General features: G+C 41.8%; 1 pseudogene; it reads right to left on the bottom strand.

Moving 5' to 3' along the window:
* Nucleotides 1–3,435: 3,435 nt before the first annotated feature.
* LOC134484823 (non-histone chromosomal protein HMG-14-like) lies at nt 3,436–7,162 on the bottom strand (annotated as a pseudogene).
* Nucleotides 7,163–7,608: the final 446 nt, after the last annotated feature.

Genomic DNA, 7,608 nt, shown 5'->3' with positions numbered 1-7,608 from the left:
GAATGGCCAGCATCACACAGAGTCCTCTTACAAAGCACATTTTAAAGTCTTGATGCTGCCCATACTGAAAGAGACTGAGATCTCCAAACACTTGAGGCACCCTTTTCATTCTCTTACTCTTGCTCTATCTTGTCCCTGTTGCTTGAATCAAGGTCTCCTACCATCTATGACTATTTTAATATCTTTTGCTACTTCAGCTTCAGGTCTCAACATTGGCTGTCACTTCATATATTATTAAGGATGCTTTAAACCACCAGTAAAAAGAATTCCATTATTATTTTAATAATGGGGTATTTACTGAATATTATACATCATATACTTCACCTCTGATCTTGGATTCTTTGTGCTATTTGGGTCAATAGCTAAATGGGGAAGAGCAACGTTGGTGTGGCTCACTTCTGAGTATGTGAGAAACTAGGGAAGGAAAAAACTCAATAGAAGAATCGTAGGAGGAGGGGTATCCATGTCCTGTGGCCACAGAAATCTGTCAGGTTTAGAAATCATAGTCCAGTGAAGACAAGGCAACAGAGGCTCAAACTTGTTGGGGATGAAAGAGAAAATGAATGTAGACTGGGTTGGGATGAGGTGAACACAGCATGAGAACACAGAATGAAGGTGATGAGGATGAGTCATGAACTCACAAGTAGCTAACAGAGAACATCTATGTCCACTCACCAAACCCTGCCACAACTGCAAAGGGGATCTGAAATACCCTGGGCATAATAGCATTTTCCTCAAGGAACACATGGGCATTGTTGTGTTTGCAAAAGTGGGGTCAGAGGCTGGAAAAATAACAAAGTGAAGTTTTTTACTTAGAAGGTTAAGGATATGAGTTCAACCCTATAATCCATGGTAAAAAATAAAATAAAATAAAATAAAATAAAAGACACACATGGTGGTGTGTACTTGTGAGGCTAGCTCTGGAAAAGCATAGGAAAGCAGATCCATGGGGTTTGCTGGCCAGCCTAGCCTACTTGGCTAGTGCCAGGCCAGTGAGAGACACTGTCCCCAAGATAAAACAATGTGAATGGCAACTGAAGAATGACACCTAAGGTTGTCCTCTGGCCTCCACATAACTCACTCACTCACTCACTCACTCACTCACTCACTCACTAAGTATCTAACTAACACACACACACACACACACACACACACACACACACACACACACACACACACAAATACTGGAGGTCAAGAAGGGACTTATCTCCTGTCTCAGCACTGTTGGGATTTCTTCAGAATTTGGTATGCTCTAAGTATGTACTAGTAACTCCCTACACCTGCATCTTGATCATGCCAGGCTACAGAGTGAGAAAGCCAGCACTAAACTGGAGATACAGTTTGCACGGCTTCCTAGAGGACAATGACATTTAGCAGTAGCCAAGCTTGATAACACTTTCTAATTATTCTCTGTCTCTGTCTCTGCCTCTATCCCCTCCTCTCTCCTCTCCTCTCTTCTCCTCCCCTCTCTTCTCCTCCCCTCTCCTCTTCCTCTCTTAATTTTCTCCCTCCCCTCTCCTTCTTGGTGTCTTCCTCCATTTCTTATTCCCTCACCTTCTCTTCCCCCTTTCTCCCTTCTCCTGTCCCTTTTCCCCCCTCCTTTTCCCTCTCTCTGGTCCTCTATCCTCCAACAGTTTTGCCTCCCAGGTGCATCTGCTTGATCAAATCAAACCAGAGTTAACAGCGTGACAAGAGGCACGAAGGCAAGGAGGTCAGAGTTGAGGTGGGCATTCACTTTTTTTCTAAACTAACCCTTTAGGCTTCCATCATCAACATGTTATGTTTTGTCTTCTTACCTATCCCTTCAGGATTTATTAATCAGAGCTGTAGTAACTCCAAGCTTAGAACTTTAAATAAAATATTCATATCCTGAACAAGAGGAGTAAAGCTTAGCCTTGTCTCTCTAGACTGAAGACGAATCCCCTGGAAACTCCAAGGCTGGTAAAAGATGTACCACCCTACAGCAGTAGTTCTCAACTTGTGGGTCACAACCCCTCAGGGGTGGAAGGGCCCTTTCAAAATGGTTGCCTAAGACCATCAGAAAACAGATATTTACATTACAATTCACAATAACAAAATTATCACAACACAAGGAACTATATCAAAGGATCAAGGTATTAGGAAGATTGAGAACCACTGCTCTAGAAACTTCTCAGACAGTAGAAAAACACATCTCCTAGAACTTCCTCAAATTTCTAAGAAATGTTTCCTCATGCCATTCACCAGGACTGCATCCCATTCTCCTACTTGCAAAAGGAGGTAAAGTTCTTGCTCCCAACATGACCTATCCTCAGGATAGGGAGACGCTCTATCCTTCCATGAATTACATTCCTTAAGGAAACCAAGTTATATCATCAAGAAAGAAGTTAGGAGAGGGCTGGTGGGAGAAATCACTGGGTAACGTGCATAGACTACAAGTGTAAGGTTTTGAATTTGCATACCAGTACCAACTTACAAGTTGGACACAGAGGTGTGTCCTATTGGTGAGAAGACAGAGGCAAGAGGATAACTGACACCACTCATTGGTCAGCCACTCTACCAAGAGGCAAGAGGGCAGCTAATGCTCATTGGTCAGCCACTCTAGCAAGTTAATAAGCTTCAGTTCAATGAGAGACCCAGTATCAAAAACATATAAAAAGTGGAGGGCACCAGAGAAAGACATCTTCCTCTGGTCTCTGTGCATATGTTCGCACTGTGTGTGGAACACATAACAGTTTTGAATCTTCCTAACTGATAAAGCAATCAATATGTCTACTGTTCCCTGTAAGTGCAGATTGTTTTAGCTACCTTCTCCTTGGCTGTCCAAGACTTTCTGACACTGTGGTGATTATTACACTTCACATTCATTCTTTGTTTCAAGAGACTTTTATGAAAGTGTGTGAAATATCAAGCAAAGGCTCTGTCTGTGGAGATTTTGGGGTAAGTTCACTCACGGGAGTAGACTAGACTGAGTTATTTTGCACATCTCTCATAATTTGGAAATCTATGGCCCAGTTCTTTTTTATATGAATATTGCCCCTTCCCATATATAAACAGGAAAAAATGGTGTCCTAGCTGCTGGAATCTTGAATTCTCCAGTATTGTTGTTATTTGCTGTGACAGAATTAGAGCCATGGTCTGAATAGGTGTCCACTTGAGCTTGGACTGAACATTTTCTCTGCCATTCAGAACAACGAAGAATTATTTCTTGTGATATGCATAACACCATGGCAGCACAGGAATGCAATGTGAAAATGTGTATTCAGTGTGTGGGGTCTGGGGGTAGGGGATATAGCTAATCCTCTTTGCTGCTGAGCTTTCGTTCTATTCTGAGCAGTCAGTCCTGCCCTCATTCTCTTCAACAGTATGGAATAGTCAAAGGAAAAATGCCCCGTATAAAGAATCTGTTTGTACTGCAAAGCTAATGATGAAGCATCTCTGGTCACAGCTAATAGTTCACTTGTTGACATTTTCTGTGTACACCAAAGGTGCATGGAAGAAGTTTGCTTTTTCAGGGAACTTGAGAATTCCAAACTCCTTCACACAGTGTAGTTGTATTAAACAGCTTTCTGTTATACAACAAAAGACAAGAGATCATCAATTTATAGAGCAAAAAGTTTTACTTTGGCTCACAGTTTTAGAATGTCCAGTCCATGAAGAGTTGGCTCCACTGACCTGAGTCTGTGGTGTGGCAGTACATCATAGTGGGAACACACAGCAAAGCAAAATCGCCTGTACATAGGCCAGTTTCACAGATGCCCCCACCCCAACACACAAAGCTTCCAATATATCCCCAAAACATCACCCCAACAAGGGATCTTTAGAACCAAAGCACAGTGGTTAAACTTCACCTGCCTCTGACTGATGGAGAATTGTTTGTGTGGAATATTGAACACTGACCTAATACTGACCTGCAAATAGGACTCTTTTGTGAGCAATATGACATTTCCATTTATAATACACCATTAATGTAGTAGCTGGTGCCAAACAAAACTTTGTATGTCTTTCCTATTAAGTGGGTGTCCAAATCAGTGACTTTATTTCATACAAATACTTGCTAGAATTTTGTAGGTAACTTTTAAAAATGCAGGAGCATAAACCTTAGAAAGTGAAATTTCCTCTATCTTGAAAAAAAATGAAAAACAAAAAACAAACAAACAACATGAGTGTGCATGTGCAGACTGTTTATGCTAGAGCTTACTTTGTTTTTATATTAAAGTTTTTCTTGCATTTATTTATTCATTTGTGCACCTGTGTGTACATGCACATGAATGTGTGCCATAGCATGCATGTGGAGGCTAGAGGACAACTTGCAGGAGAGGATACCTCCACTCTATCATGCATGCTGCAGGGATCAACCTCAATCCTTAAACCTAACGGCAAGGTCCCTGACCCATTGAGCTATCTCCCCAACCCAATTCTAGGACTGACATTTTATTGTTTTCAAATTGTACTGTGAAGTAAAGATTCTTCTTACATCAAAGACGTGGTGCTATGACTGCTGCTTTTCTTATTGGCACATGAAATAAGAGTGAATCATGCAGCAAGCAGCATTTTAACATAACAGAATACAGGAGAGCCAGAGCATCCACAGTCATGGATGGGGGACTGTGTGGTTTGCTAGGGCAGCTTTTTCACGGAGGCTTTCTCATTCATTTCCTCGCCTTTGCAATTGGTCTCTGCATGACTGCACCCACCTTTAGGTAGCTGTGTTTCTTGAAGATGGATTTCTACACTATTGCTAAGTTTTCCTGGAAAAAACAATGCTGTACCAGCCACCATTATCCCTAGCCTTGGGCTCCATATATATGTATTTATGGAGGAACTATGTCTGCTTGTAAATTCTTAAATTTACAAGTGGTAAATTGGTGGTGAGGAATAAATGAGCACCTAGATGCATGTTCAAATTCTGCCTTCAGGGCCTCCATGTTGAGTGCCTCAAGGGAGTTTAGAGTCTCTTCTACATTGGATGTCATGTATCTATTCTATAAAGAGATATAGCTTCAGTTTTGAACATGTTGAAATTGAATATGTTCAGGTTGAACATATGTGTGTCTACAGAGGTATAAAGTCATCACTTAGTGTCTTCCTCGATCACTTTCCACCTCGTTCATTGGATCAAAAGCTTGCCAATTCTGGCTTGTCTGGTTACTCAGCTTGCCTTGGGGACTCTCTGTTTCTGCCTTCTGAGTGCTGGGATTACATAGCCATCATGTCTGTCCAGCTTTTACGTGGGTTCTGAGGATCTGAAGTCTCACTTACTGCTCACACAGTGTCCAGTAAGTGCTTTACTGCCTGAGCCATTTCCTCAGCTCCAATAAAAATTCAAAGACAAGAACAGTCATGGACTAGATGTGTTTCAAGTTTGCTGACTCAAGTGAACATTCCGCAGACTTGTATAAGGATGGCTTATGCAACCTTTCACAATACCCCAGACTTTTCCTCACCCAGGGACATGACTGGTGTAAAGTTCATAGCCTTTCCAAGCTTGAGCTTCTTACTTTCACTCGGGAAACACAGTAAAAGATCATAGAAAGGTTTAGAAATGCGACTGAATAAAATTAAACTCTTGAGTCCTATTTATTTCTGAGATTAAAGAAAATAAATCTTTGTCACTCAATATCAAAGGATAATGGGAGGGTATCAAGAAAGTGCTTACAAGTATGGTCAGTTCTCTATACTTTCAGATCTATTGTCTATTGTGGGGAACAAAGGAAACCCTGAGTAGATGTGTGTTGTTACATTCATGGAACATAGCAAAGCCTTCCCCAGGCTAGCCTCAGGAAAATGGGAGAGTCTTCCCTCCTGGTCTTAATGCAACTGTTGATGGTGTATGAGGAAAAAGTCCATTGTGTCTTTCTTCTGACCCCTCACAATATTTAAGTCCCCAAAGATGGCTCCCAGAGAGACTGCTCCTACAAGAGTTAGTCAAACTTGCCTTTCCACCTCCTTTCTTTTACAACTGAGATTTTATTGGGTGAGGAACAGAGTATAGACATTTCAATTCTCAACACCCGTACCCACACTCTGAAGAGTCATATATTGTGTTCATGTATTTAGGACTCTAAAGAGCCATACATGTTGTCTCTCTTTGAATTCCAGTGATGCTCCAGTCTCAAACTTGGCAAGTTGTCCTTAATTGCACACACAAAAACTAAACAAACACTCATGACCCACATTTTACTGACTCGAAATTTCAAGTCACATACAGTACGGACTCAAAATTCCCATCATTCACAGTACATTATCACAATTGTTAGGAAAATGGACTGCCATGACCAGAGACTTTGCACTTATGACAGGGCAGGACCAAGGAGTGGTTTTTTAAGGAAATGGTTCTACCAGAAACATGAGATGAGATATAACCAAAATATACAAAGGCACAACTGAGACTCCAAACTGACATTTAGCACGCTTTGTATTGTAGGGTATAAAATTGGCCCCTCCACGGAATGTTACAGTGATTCCAGAGACAGTCACAGCCTCTCTTGATTCATTACCCTGGCATTTTCTCATTATATTTTCTTCTTGTACCTAATAACAGACAAATAGATAGAGATAAAGAGATAGACAGATAGACAAATAAACAACCAGAAAATGATTTACCTCTTTTTAAAGGTATTTATACTTTAAAAATGGGATGATGGGTTGGGGATTTGGCTCAGTGGTAGAGTGCTTGCCTAGCAAGTGCAAGGCCCTGGGTTCGGTCCCCAGCTCCGAAAAAAAAAAAAAAAAAGAAACACTTAAAAATGGGATGAGATTGGACCCCCACACACACACTTTTAAAAATGTTTCTAGAGCTACTGAAAAACTTGAATTTACAAAGCAGTTGATAAAATGATTCCTTTGGATTGCACAAGAAGGGGGAGGAGATCACTGACAAACGTGATGAATGGCTAGTTAGGCTTGGGGTCTTTTCTCCTTTAGACGCTGGACACTGGGCTTCTGCCTCTCCATTTTCTTTAGGCAGATCTGTAGTTTGCTGGTCAGCCACTTCAGCCTGTCGCCCTTTGCTCCTCTCTTCCCTGTCGTTTGCCCATCTTTGTCTGACCCTTTATCCTTCCCTGTGACCATTATCTACTTCTTCCTGTCTACCTTGGCAGGGGTGAGCTTGACCAAGGACAGAGCAGCACTTGGGTTCTACCTTCGCTGCTCCATCCCCATGGACCTTCTTCTTGGGCATTGTGGTGGCACAGGGTGGGAGGCCTGAAATGCCAAATCTGTCTAACTGCACTGCCTAGCCACCAGTTCCTACTGCAGGGGCAGGGGTAGGGTGATGGCAAAAGCAGCCCTCTTGACTCAGTTCTATACCATAATGCTGACTCCTTTTTCTACTCTGTAGAATGTTGTAGGGAGCCCACTGGAGGTGACCACTCAGACACAGTTTATGGTCAACTGAAAATCTTTATTCCATTTGGCTGTGACTATACTCAGGTATTCCAAACTAGAGCATAGCCCCAAAGAAGAGAGGACCAATGTCCTATCTTGCTTGGCAGATGGGGGAGGCTTCATATGAGCAAATGACTTTACAGAAACAAAAGATAGGCAGTTAGCTGGAGAGGCTTCTGCACAAGCTAAGTTAAATCTTGGGCTCTTAGAATACAGCTGGGTAATTTTCCATGGGATTTT

Source organism: Rattus norvegicus, chromosome 1, assembly GCF_021556685.1.
Source record: "Rattus norvegicus strain SHRSP/BbbUtx chromosome 1, alternate assembly SHRSP_T2T, whole genome shotgun sequence".
Taxonomy (NCBI): Eukaryota; Metazoa; Chordata; class Mammalia; order Rodentia; family Muridae; genus Rattus; species Rattus norvegicus.
Note: the sequence above shows the minus strand (reverse complement) of the source record. Positions and strands in the feature narration are given on the sequence as shown.